We start from the raw sequence: 13200 nt of genomic DNA, 5'->3' as shown, positions 1-13200 counted from the left end.
AAGATGGGAAGAATCACCTCCCTCTACCTGCTGGTAATGACAGAACAGTGAGAACCTTGGGAAAGCATTCTGGTTTTCATCAAATCCATCTTCTTGGAGCATCCTGCTATGAGTGAGTCACATCTTTCATGCAAAAAAAATCTTTCACTTTTATTGAGATAAGTGGTGGTGAAAAAAGTGACTAGATTAAGAGCCAACAGCAAAATAAAGGTGTAAAAATAAGAAATATTTTTTCCTTCAAAAATCTCAGGACATTTTCAATTCAGCCCATGATTCTGGGGTTTCCTGAGACTTCTGATTGCTTGAGTTTGGCAATAACAACCTCACGATAATGCAACCAACATTTTTCTTCATAGCATATGAAATCACATCTGTATTTTCACTCCTCCCACCCAAATCTCTTCCTAAAAATACTTTCAGTATGGGAGAAATATTATCATTCCAAGCAGCAGGAGAAAAGATTTTCTTTATTTTTTTTCCCAAGAGCCATATCAGCAAAAATACTTGTTCTCCACTTTAGAAACCTAGAAAAGACTTTTTTTTCTGAGTGCACAGGTGAATTTTTACTAATTCCTGAAGTCTCAGGAGAACGGTGAATTTTGTGCTAAATTTATTCATGGCGTAGATGCACCTTTTTATAAAGTGCATAATAATTCTGATTTGTATGTTCAGATAATACCATCTGCTCAGACTTGCAAAGGAAAAGGCAGATTCTACTCCTATATCTCTAGTGAGGACCTCTATGTCCTACATTTATTTTATTTTATTTTATTTATTTTTACCGGGACTGGGAGAAAAGGGTTTATCAATTTGTAGAGCAGTTCTGAAAACAGAGAAAAGAATTCTGCAGTCTTTTTCTGGATGCAGCTATAAGACTGTTCCTTTTGAAAAAAACAACTAAAACAGCAACAAAAAAGAAACAATCAGAAGCAAGAAAAAACAGAAAGAACAGTTGTTTCCTTCGTAAACTGTGAAATCTAGTGTTACAATTTTTCTTATCTTTTTTTTTTTTTTTTTTTTTTAATTACCACAGGCATTCCTGAGCATTGGCAGTGACAGAGGCCATTTTGCAATGACATGATGTGTAATGTTGGCAAATGAGAATGCTCAGCATCCCAGGCTGCTGGCCTGCATCTCTGGCTGGATCACTGGTGGAATAAAATAGTATTTCGCAACCTAAAAGACTGTGCTCTGCCATTGCACTTCTCTCACATTAATAAGAGCTACTGGAAATATGTCAGCATTTTAGAGCAACTCGTGCCTCCAAATTCCAAGGCACTTTGTAGGGACATGGTCTAAATAGAAAATTTGAGAGGACTCATTAGCACTCTGTACTTTTCTTGTCCTTCGGCTTCTTCTGTAAAAGGGGCTGATCCTGAGTCCCTCCTACAGTGCTTTGAGAACAGAGAATACACACAGTATATTGGAAACTACATGGCTGCCTTAACAACACTCCAGCTTGACTTGTTATAATCCTGAATACACGTGTACACCTACCACTCCAGATCTGGCCTGTATGCAGCTGTTGGCAGAGACACAGGGGAGCAGCCCAGTGTAGTGGTAGAGATTTGGACGTCAAATTCCCTGTACAAGCATCCAGTTATGGGAGGCAGTTCACTTGCAGCTTTGCTGAGCATCTCTCATTCACAAAAGGTCCTTTTGGACAGCTGTCTTGGCTGTCCTTCTACTTCCTGTGTGTGATTCAAAAGGATACAAACATATGAATTATTATGATTTTAGACGCGAGATTTTTTTAAGGTTCCCTCATGCTTTTGGGAGACAGACGTGATTTTTACAAATGTTTTGAATGGGTAACATTGCATCTTTCTTCCCAGGAAAGTCCTAGATTCAAAGCCCTGATGACTTCAGTTTAGATCCAGGTTTATCCAGGTAAATAAACTGAACGCCGTGCATTATTAATATACATGAGTATTTCGGGGGAAACTTCAGCAGTAATCAGATTTTCCTTTTAAATCGTTTTTCTTGAGCTTATTTATCACTTTTGAGCTTAGTGGAATCCCACACATTGTTGGCATTATTACTAGGGAAAACAATATTCCTACTAAAAATTCCTCTCAGAGATGTAACCTTTTGGTTGGCCTATTTCTGCATGGGGAACTGAACAGTGCAAGTTATTGACCTTGCAAGACCAGTGGTCCTTAGGTTGCTTTAGGCACAAGGCTTGGCACATGTCTCTCCATGTGGCATGGAAAATAGAAACTCAGAGCAGAAGGAGGACTTTCAGCATGGCAGTGGGTCAAGACATCCACCAGAAATAGTGGTTTTGAGCCATTTTTCCACCATTTTGTCAGTGAAGTTTAAACAAGATAGATAGATAGATACCAGTAAGTACGGGAGGTGCAAAAGAGACAGAATGAAGTGAAAAAAAAAGAAAGAAAAAAGAAAAAAAGGAGAAAGAAGAGAAAAGCTGGAAAAATGAGAAGAACAAAGGAATATGTACAACATGGAAGCCCAAAGGGGATTTGAGTTTTTCAAGAGAGGCAGTTTTCAATTAACGCTTTTCAAGCCCTCTTCTGTCTGTCAACTATTTCACAGGCATTCCAAGGAAGATGTGGAGGAAATGCATATTAAATTAATTTCTTAGGCAATCTGTACATCAAATGGAGTACTGCTGGTGATCCATAAACTGAATAGTTGAAAATTCCTGCTCTACATGTTGGGCATGAGAATGTTTCTCTTGCTGTCCATGCAGTTGTAACAGTGATAAATGGGAAATGGAAAGAAACAGACAGTTCCGTAAGAATACAGATTATCTCTGACAGGGAAGAGGTAATGTACTTGCAATCCAGTAGTATCCAAAGTGAATGACAGATAGAAACAAAGAGAGAAAATGGGTCTTAAAGGAAGAAAAAATAGCTCGTCACAATCATTTTTCTTGATCAGTACCTTTCATAATAGTGTGTTATAGACAATGCAGCCTCCACTGAGCACCTGGAAAGAGAGTTCATTAATGAGACAGTCCCAGGCAGGAGCTGGGGATCTCAGAGTGATCGTTTGTCAGCACCTGAAGCCAGTGTGTGCTGCACAGGGTGGACAGCAGAGTGATGGAGTGATGAGAACCTTAACTGAGCTCATGTAGAGCAAAATAACCTCGCTAGATGTATGAGATTTTCCCATTAACGTTAACAGTTTGAACAGTGAAAAACTGTGTTCTCTTCTCTGTCTCTACCTGTGGAGAAGAGGGGGTACCCACAAAAGTGTCACCTGAGGTGTCCCTCAACCCTCCTGAGCTCAAGCCTTTAGTCTGCCTCCACCAGTGCCGTTAAGCATCTCCCGAGTATTTATTTCTGCTGGTGTTGAGTTCTAAGTTAAATACAATCCTTAACCTCTTTTCAGGTTCTTGAACTGCCACAGTCCTGCTCTTACACCCAGAGCTGAAGGAGCAATTTCACAGACTTAAATATATGTCATCATTATGGCTGTTTTAATGCTCTATTGTTAATTTGCATCCTGATTCCCCTACCTTCAAGAGCTTTTCACTTTCACCCCTTACAATCAAATAGAAGACAAGAGTTGTTTCCTTTTATCACTTCTATTCGTCTTTTCTTCTCTTTTCATTTTTTAACAGGAAGAAAGGCAAACAAAAGTGAAGGAATAAATACAAATACCAAAACAGCTCCAGATGAAAGGCAGTAAAATAACTGCCTGCTGCTCCCTCTTGAAAGGCTGGCAGCAACTCGGAGCATCTTCCTGTGTTCCTAGTGCAAAGGATTGGCTTCCATCAGTAATGTGTCCATCTGAATCTCTCTAACTCCTCCAGGTCCAACCAGAAGATGTGGGAGCAATTGCAGTAGGTTCCTCAGAAGCTTCACAGACGGAATGAGGTGAGCTAAAGGAACTGAATCTTTCATTATAAGTCTGAGGGATCCCAACTATATTGTTCTTATCATCTTCTTGGTTCTAGAAAACTAAGCCAGAACAAACCAGCCCTTGCAAGGTTTGAAGAAACAGCAGTGTCAGATTTGGGGACAGAATGGAAAAACTATGTTTTCACATCTTCTGACATGCCCTGGGTACATCTCATACATAAGTGCTTGTGATGGGAGTCTCCCTTCTTGAAAAAGTAAGCCAGAGATGTAAGTGCTAGGACTTTACCACAGGTATAAATGTTCACGTGGCTCTCAGGAAAGCTCTCTGCTGGAGGTGGGAGTGTAGCCAGAACAGAATTAAATGGTGGAGCATGCTCATCCAAGTTTTCACAATGTCTCTTGCCAACCTGCTGGGGAGAGATCACAGTAGTCAGTCTGTATATTCAACATGAAAAAAAAAAAAAAAAACATATATCAAACTGGACTTGCAGAGAACATGAAGGCTGTTAAAGTGCTGCCTCTCCCATTCATGTTGGCTGGTTTCATGGGGTGCTGAGAGAATAATAGAATTGTTAAGGTTTGAAAAGACCTCTAAGATCACCTGGTCCAACCATCAGCCCATCCCCACCATGCCCACTGGCCATGTACTCAGTGCCACATCCACACAGCTCTGGAACACCTCCAGCAACAGTGACTCCGTCACTTCCCTGTGCAGCCTATTCCATTGAGGGTAACTGCACTCCCTCCGCTATCCTGTCTCACCAGATGTGTCCTTCTGCACAAGTATTGTTGGCAGCCACGTCAGACAAGTCTGTACAGCTGCCCATTCCCTGCTGTTTGGGCTGCCTGTGCCACCCTCAGTGATGTTAGGAAAATGCATGATTTTCCTTGCTCATCATATGCCTCTGCTCCAGAGGTGGTTTGGAGGCCAAGGAGGCAAATACCTTATGCAAATTATGTGCTCTGTAATGCCAGAAGTGTGCAAATTAAGCATAGCAAAGCTGCTCTTTATGGAGTGCAAACTCTCTGGGGTGCAGGGCTTCCTCATGGCAGAGCAGCAGGACAGCTGTCCGCAGCCTTGGGCCACAGTGCTGCCTGCAGGTCTAGCCAGGCTCAAATCAGAGAGAGAAGGAGACACCTCTGCCTTTGAATTGCATCCTTCCTGCCTGTGTCATCCCTCCATGCCGAGTCCAGCCTTCATGACAACGAAACAGAGCCCTGTTTAAGAATGCAGCTGCAGCCAACACCAAGGCTTTTGCCTGAATATTCCTTTGACAGTATGCCTGCACTGAGTTAACTGGCAACAGAACTGCTTTTTTCTCCAATTTCAGTGAAACATGTGAGTCCCTTCATTTTGGACTTTGAGCACTCATCACAGAAGCAGACCACTGTTCCCAGGCTGCCTCCCCAACCCCAGGCCTTGCCATTCCCTTTTTCTTCCTTTATACTGTGGACATAGATGTCCCCTTCACATCCCAAGCCCTCTGGGATGGGAAGAGAATTTTCTAAGATCAATTTGAATGCCCATGCCTAGCACAGTATCACCTATTTTCCTTTTCTTTTCTCTGGGTGGGAGGTGAGGGGAGAGCAATTCAACTGAATCCATGAAAATAGTCATCAAAACTTCAGTTAGTTTGATCTTCTTTCTTTTTTCTTTTTTTTTCTTTTCTTTTTTAATTTAATGGGAAAAGAAAAAAAGCCAGAACAGTCATTTGCTCATTGAGAACTCAGAAAATCTAAACCTCAGGTATCCCAAGAGAGCCAGAGGATGAGATATAAATTAAACAAATTATCCCAAACTGCTTCCTGACATAGCTCTAGGAAGTTCAGTGTATAAAAGGGAGGGGACCTGTTGGATAACACCATCTCTATTTTCTCTATCTCATATTGCAACAGTTGAAAGCATAAAGGATGTCCCAGCAGTAACTTCTTCAGTGGATAAGCAAATTAAAAGTACTTGTCTTCCCCCCATCTTCTCCAAAGACCTCTAAGTTCTTTTCTTGGGAAGAGAATATCCAAGGAAAAAGACACACCAGCACCTGGAACAGCATAAAACTCCAGACTTATTTTTACTGCTTTTCTGAGGCTGACAGATCATATTCTGAAAATAAAGCTGTATTTCTTGCCCAATGGTTCCTGGACATTTTTCTTATCATTTTTGGATACAATTCCTGAGCTAACTCTAGAGCCACTAACAGCCCCACAGTACAAAGGTGCTTGCATCCCAGAAGTGTTAGTAGGGATTGGTGAGAGTAGAGCTCCAAATCTCTTGATTCCAGCTGTGAGTAGCCAGCTTAGGAGATGCAGTTTAGACAACTTGATTAGAAGGAGCAGGTGAGCGCTGGTTTAGCTTATGCATCTGGTGAAGGACCTTTGTCATCACAGCAGATAGCCCATTTCGTAATGCTTGCTTTTTCTGCAGACTGCGGTAGGCAGACCAGATATCTTGGGTTGTCTCTGCTGGTGTGCCTGAGTATCTACTAGTAAGCTTAGAGCTCCTGTCCCATCATTTTCCCCTGTGTGACACCCTATATCACAAAGGCATTTTTCTAAATCATGAAGATAGTGTAAATCACAAAGTGCCAGTCTTCAGTCAGGCAGAAAGATTCTTCTAAACAGTGACAAGAGGTCTTTTTTTTTTTTTTTTTTTTTTGCAGGAACTTATTGAAGAAAGTTCTGTTCCACTCCCTACTAGTCCCTAGGGAAAAAGAAACGGACCAGTAACTGAACACTTTTTCCTTCCTGGCAATTTAGTTTGCTGAACACTTACCCATTTCTTCAGGAGAAAATTTCTACTCTGTGCTCTGACATTAATAACTCATTTTTCAAGTTATGTAATAAGTTTTTGATCATTATGCATTCATCTGCAGATAATTTGTATGTCATATCCACTACAAGGAACAGTAAAGAATCAGTAAAGCAAAACAAGTAAAGCAAAACAGTAAAGCAAAACAGCAAAGCAAACGAGTCAACCATCCAACCAACATCTTTCTCTCTGTGCTTTATCTATTTGTATGTAATTGACTTGCAGTTGGTTGATTTCTCAAATCAGATTTGTAAGACTGATTTGCAATTAGTAACATCTCTATTTAGATATATATATATTTTTAATTCTGATTTCCATCTTTCTGTAACTCACTTATGTCATTGTCAATGTTGGACATTCTTCAGATGACAAGCGCTATCAGACAAACAACATTTTTCCTTCATTTTTGGATTTTTTTTTAAATGTATAGTTATTTCTGACTGCCACGAATCTAATACTCAAAGAACTAATTATGTAAAATCAGATTTTGACCAAAGTAGCTTATCTAGCCACTGAATAACAACAACAAATAGCCAGAACTTCACAAAGCTGCAGTGCAGACAGCTAAACTCCTTTGGAAATGTGCTTTCTATGCAGTCATATGCTGGCAAAGATGTCAGACTAATTGCTGTGACTTTCCATTATGCAGCCCAAGAATCCCTTTCTCAGCATTCCCAAGCAATATCTCATTGATCGGGCCAGTTCAGAGAGTGAGTAATCTACAAAAACGGCTTCTTCTTCCTGCTGAGAATTCAGCAGAAATGCTGTTTACATCATAGACTTTTCTAGCGAGGATGTCTTTTTTCTACAAGTTTGACTAGAGCCGTGCAAACTGGTTTTGCAACTGTCTCTGGCTCCTAGTGTTTGTAACACTGAGCTGGTTAAAAGTGGTCATAAAACAATACAAAGTGAAGGTGAAAGATGTGGCATTATATTGCTACTTCTCAAGTTATTCTGTCTGTGTTTATTTTCAACATGGAGAAAAAAAATCTTTCAGAACATTTCATCAAGTGCTGCTAGTTAAACTGAAGTGAAGGCACTTGGTTCATTGGTAGTAGCTGGAAAGGCAGCATGTCATTTCACACTCTGCCCCAGCCTTTAGAAAGTCAGAAAAGCCTTTAATATCACATTCCCTGGGCCTACATTACCCTCCTCCACAGCTTTCCGAAGGATTTTCTCCAAATATCTCCAAGAAATTAACCCCATACCTCTCTGCTTTAGCTGCCTTCAATCTCACTTTGGAAGCAGTGGTGGGATAAAGGTGCTGACTGGTCAGACCTGTGGTTGAGTGAGTGAGTAAAAAAGCAAAGTCTATGTTTCTGAGCCCATAGTTTGAGAGAGAAGTGGAGACAGAAGCATGTGGAGCCTCAGCACGGACAGGGGCAGAGCTCAGGCTTGCACCTGCATTAAATTTGTACCATCTAAACACAGCAGACTGTTGTCTGGACAGAGTCATAGTCATTGGAATCCCACAGGAAACTTATATCCATTAATCAGGAAAAACGCTGGCAGAAGGCAACCACAGGCCAAGATGAAACTTCTGTATACCAGAGGTCATTTTTATAGTGTGCTCTGTGGTGATGGGCTTGCTGTGTTTGAGTCACAAGGAAATTGCTGCTGGGCAAGCCCTCAGCCTGCTGTTCTCAGGTGCTGCTGCCTGCTCATCCGAGTACTTGACCTCACACAAAGCAAGTACAGATCTTTCTGGAGAGCTACTGTCCTCTGAATGCAATCTTTTGTGCCACAGGAGCCAGATGGGGCAAGGCAAAGTAGAGCCTGAGATCACAGTGGTAGGTGGATAGCTTTGGCATTTGTGGTATTAGTCCTGAATGTCACCATAAGAACAATCCAACAGGGCAGTATTATATGTATACATTATATTTTTCCCTTTTGAAACTGAAATTTGAATCAGAAACAGTTCTACCTTAAGCAAGGAACAAAGACACATCAGGGACATCCAAGAGTACCTCTCTAGAGTTAGTTAAGATTTAGGGTACAGCTGTTACCTCAGTGGCTCTCAGAGAAGAAAAACTTATTTCTGCTCAAAATTCTTGCCTGACAGAGATTATGAGACACTGCCAAGAAATCCAGACTGGTTTGACACCCATTAGAACACAGAAATACATCCTCCAATCTGAGCAGCGTGAGCAGAAACAAGGAGAAGAGATACACACCCACACAAGCACCACAGTGTTGAACTGTGCCTTGTGCTGTGGTGTTCTAAAGAAATCCCTGCAGAGTAGCTAAAGTTTTTGCAAAAATACTCTTAGCAATACATCGCTGGTAAAGAGCTTTCTGTGATATATAAGGTCTGAGAGGCTGCAGCTCTGTGGCCATAATTCACTACTTTTTCTTGAAAATAAATCTTGCTCCAAGTAGCATGAAATGAAGGTAGGGAAAGGCAGGGAGAGTGGAGATATTTCAAAGAAAATCAAAGGAATAATTGCTGTTCAGGACCAATTTTGTCTTAATTCAGCCTGTACATTTTACAGGTGCATGCTCAGCCCTCCTTCACCTGTCCTGTTAAGTCACAAGACCTAAGATTTCTTGCAGATCAGATAATACTGATACTGAAAAAAGACCCTGCAAAAGGACAGCCTGTACACAGTAGTCATTGTGTTGATACAGAAGACATGAATTTGGTTCTTTTTTCTGGAAGGGAATCTTTGGGTAACAGCAGAACAAGAAAGGTGAGAAGAGTATACAGATAATAAAAGTCATTGTTCTGAGTGAGTGCATGTGATAGATATTGAACACTTCATTCACCCTTCTCAGAGTAAGCACTTGGGGACATTTGAAATACCCTGGAGTATCCAAAATGTTCACAGAGAGTTGGAAGATATCGTACAGAACCTGAGGGATGCCCTGGAGCAGCTGCTGGAATCCAGGCAGAGTACCATAGGGCATCCCAGATGACTTCAGATGACTGAAGTGAGACAAATGAACAGAGCCCTGGAACCTTGCTTTATCAAGCTGGTTTGGAGGCCTGTATGCAATAAATTGATATATGCTATTTTACCTACCCATTCTCTCTCTCTCTCTCTCTCTCTCTCTCTCTTTTTTTTTTTTTTTTCCTAAAAAAAAAAGCCCTTTACCACCTTCAAATTGAAACGATATACAAGATGTATAATAATAGGTAATATCTAAAGTGAGAGCTGATCTTGCAAGTGGTAGCCCTCTCATTTTATATGGCCACATGGAAAACAAAGGTAGTTTGCAGGGGTAAGCTCACTTTTTCTGTAGGACTGCTACAGCTTAGATCCAGGGTAGAAGGGCACCAGAGAGGTAATGTTGTCTGAGCAGCAGTGGTGAGTACTATCTTTGTGCTACGAATTCACACGGAAAACTATGAAGCTATTGATAGGCGTACAGAAGATGTAAATCTTCAATTTGCCCACAAATCGAACAAAAGAAAAGGGTTCTGGCCCAAACACTGGGTTAGGATTATATACGCACACACACACACTCACACACACACACACACACACACAAAACAGTGGATCTATTTCTTAATCATAAAAGCAAAAGTGGAGAACAATCATTCAAACTTGCCATCACCTCTGTTATTGAATAATCTTATATCTAAGCTCAACAAGACTAGCAAAAAAATCTTTTTGTATAAAATGCAGATGCCATTTTACATACTTACATACATGAAAGACAGGAAATTAAGGATGAATAATCTTTGAGAGGAAGAAATGAGGAGAGAAAAGGAGTTAAGAATCCACATATAGCTCCAAGGAAAGCTGACAGGAGCAATTAGATACAAAATTTAACATACTTTTTTAGCTCAAGGATATCTCCTATAAATATAAGTTAAGATGCAGATTGTCCCCAGGGGCTGATTTCCAAACCATGTGGGTTAAGAAAATGCCTAACAGCTTGTCAGCTGGAAACAGGTGAAGAGATCAATCTTTAGATTTAATCTCAGAATAAGTAGATTAAATATAGTTTTCTTTCTGTTCTCTTACATATTTATAAATCTTCATAGTGTTTATTTTTTGATTTTATAAGTAGATATATTCTTTATTTGCTTTTGCCTTTACCTCCCTTGAGATGAGGATGACTTCAAGGCAACTGCATAGTGCTATTGTGCTCTGCATCAAGAGATAATGTGAGCCATATAGACTCATTCCTTACCCAACCTCTGAGTACACAGTACCCCAGTGGAAGAGTTTCAATGTCAATGATTTAGTGGAGTTTTTCACCATAGGTTTCCTCATCTTGGTTTAAGAGTGATTATGGAGAAAGCAACATGGCAGCCATACTACCACTACTAGCCCAGAAGATTGCTTGGTACATGCTTGGTTAATGGGAAAATTCCATGATCTTATGAGCTGCTGTGAGAGCTTGCAACATAGCTCATCATGGAACTCACTCAACACAGGGAGGGAACATGTAGTTTTAAACTGCCTCAGACCTTTCATCTGATTCTCCTCCTTTAATATATACACCTAAATTTTCTGTACAGTCTCCAGCAAGGGCAGCTTGCTGCTGTGAAATCTTCTGGATGAGAGTATGGGCTTGTTTCTCCTGGGCCTCCTACCTTTTAACCTGGTGTAACACTGATCTTCAACAGCAGGCAAAGTCCCCTGTCTGTTCATCCACCTCTTGGGCTGTGGAGGACTTCTATGTGTCCCTTGGTGTCAGACAGAGAGCCTTAAATTGCCATTGCAAGCAGACCCATCAAACAGACCATGCTGGCATCATTACAGTATTCATCATCTGTGCGCCACAGAGACAAATGCTTTCCCAGAGCCAGGGCTATGGGAGTCAACACTGCAAACAGTAAAGTATTCTCTCTTTCCTTGCCAGATACTCCTTGCAGGATGGCAGGAGATCATGGGACCAGAATTGATTTTACATTTTTCCTGCCTGTGAACATTATGTAAACCTTTGAAATCATACACAAATGTTTCCTAACAATATATTAATAATCTGTACATGTAGTTTATTGCCAGAGAAAGTCATCCAACCAATGCAGGGATTGGAACTTAAAAGGGATGAATGCTTTTATGGTCACTGACAATATTTGTATTTTTATTAACCCAATAAAGGAGAGGTTGAATCTCATGGGCACAGGGTCAGGAAGGGTGCTGGCCTTTCCTTCATAGCACAATGTAACCTGCCAAATGCATTAGATTGCTTCCCAACTGCTCCAAGACTGTGTGACAGAAGTTACTGGGTCACTGTGAAATTCGGTGCAGTCCCATAACGTTACTTAGTGCTGATTCTTTAGTGATAAAAATAAGATAAATTCTTTCTCGCATTGCATGTTGATGAGCAGAATTTAAAATAGCTCACTTCTATTTTTCATCTGGTGGCAAAAAGGTAGCAGCTGTAATGAAGTGTGGTTAGAGTTTAAGTATTTTTTTGACCCTTTAAATGAATACCTTAACTCTACAGCTTTTAACCTTTCTAAACTGTTAATGGAAGGCATTCTTTCCCGTTAGGTAACTAATATGTGTGAATCATCCCAGGATAAAAACATGACACAGGCTAGACACTTCAGTAAACTAAATCTCCTCATGTGAATCCATTTGTAGATTCACAGCCGGAAGCTTGAGATATAATATTATGTAAATGAGAAAATATCATAAGTGATTTCGTATGATGATATTTTCAGCATCCTTCTTAGAAATTCCGTACCAACATACAGTATTTAGGCATGCAGCATACAGTATTTAGGAGTGCATTATTTAATTTTTTTTCTGTTATTTTAATTCCTGAAATATTGCACGGTAGACAAGAGCACCACAGTAGTTCATTTCCCACAACCCACACCTCTTTTTTTCCTTCTTTTTCATGGTTTTAGAAAAAAAATGCACTGACTGTCATATCTGGTGTTCTACATATCTTTGTGGTTAGTTAAGGGAGACTTCAAGCTGCATCATGCATGAAATTACTTAGGAAAACCTATTCCACAACTTCTGAGAACCTTTGTACCTTTAAGACAGGATTAATCTTTCTTATTTTTGCCTCTAAACAGTAAGTGTCGCTGCATCCTGGTCACAAGCAGATAGTGACTCTCTCAGATGCTGTCTTAGAACGGGATGAATTACCTGTGGGCACGGCAATATCTCTCCACCACTTTAGAGACTATAGAAGAAGTCTAAGGTAGAATAGGCACCTAGCATTTTATCTGAAAGACTGACTTAGGTACAGACCTACTCAAGAGCAACTCAGCCTCACTACACTTTAATATAATCTGCTTGGATGGTGGATTTAGTTGAATAGAGGTAAAATACTATATGTGGACACTCAGCAAGCATATCCGCATACAGGGTATGGGCAGAGAATCAACTACAAAAATACAAATTTTTTTACCATCAACTGATACTCAGTATTAAGCCTCATTACCTTGCAAGCAGAATGACCACAGACTATTCCAATGAGGGTTTAGTGTGGCTTAATCAAAAGTCAGTGATTTGTTAAACTACCATACTTACAGGTGGGTTGTGTGCTTGCATTCACAGAATTATTCCAGAATATTTATTACACTTCAAATGTCCATGCTGCTGTAGTCTGAATTAACTTTCAATTGAAGATATGTCGGTAATGGTA

General features: G+C 40.3%; 1 long non-coding RNA gene across 13 annotated transcripts in view; it reads left to right on the top strand.

Annotated features, from left to right (window-relative positions):
* The window catches only part of LOC112533490, a 103103-nt gene that overhangs the window by 46519 nt on the left and 43384 nt on the right, over window positions 1-13200 (top strand). For 6 of the 13 annotated variants that reach the window (XR_005843286.2, XR_005843271.2, XR_003077828.3 and 3 more), the window contains 4 exons: window positions 1836-1890; window positions 3590-3845; window positions 3926-4084; window positions 6488-12753. This is a non-coding gene — a long non-coding RNA (uncharacterized LOC112533490). Of the gene's footprint in view, window positions 1-1835; window positions 1891-3589; window positions 3846-3925; window positions 4098-6487; window positions 12754-13200 lie in introns of all 13 variants that reach the window. The other 7 variants (XR_005843295.2, XR_005843279.2, XR_005843282.2 and 4 more) reach the window with 5 other exon arrangements.

The sequence above is a fragment of the Gallus gallus genome, chromosome 1 (genome assembly GCF_016699485.2).
Source record: "Gallus gallus isolate bGalGal1 chromosome 1, bGalGal1.mat.broiler.GRCg7b, whole genome shotgun sequence".
Lineage (NCBI taxonomy): Eukaryota > Metazoa > Chordata > Aves > Galliformes > Phasianidae > Gallus > Gallus gallus.
The sequence above is the reverse complement of the archived record's forward strand: the minus strand, read 5'-3'. Positions and strand labels throughout refer to the sequence as shown.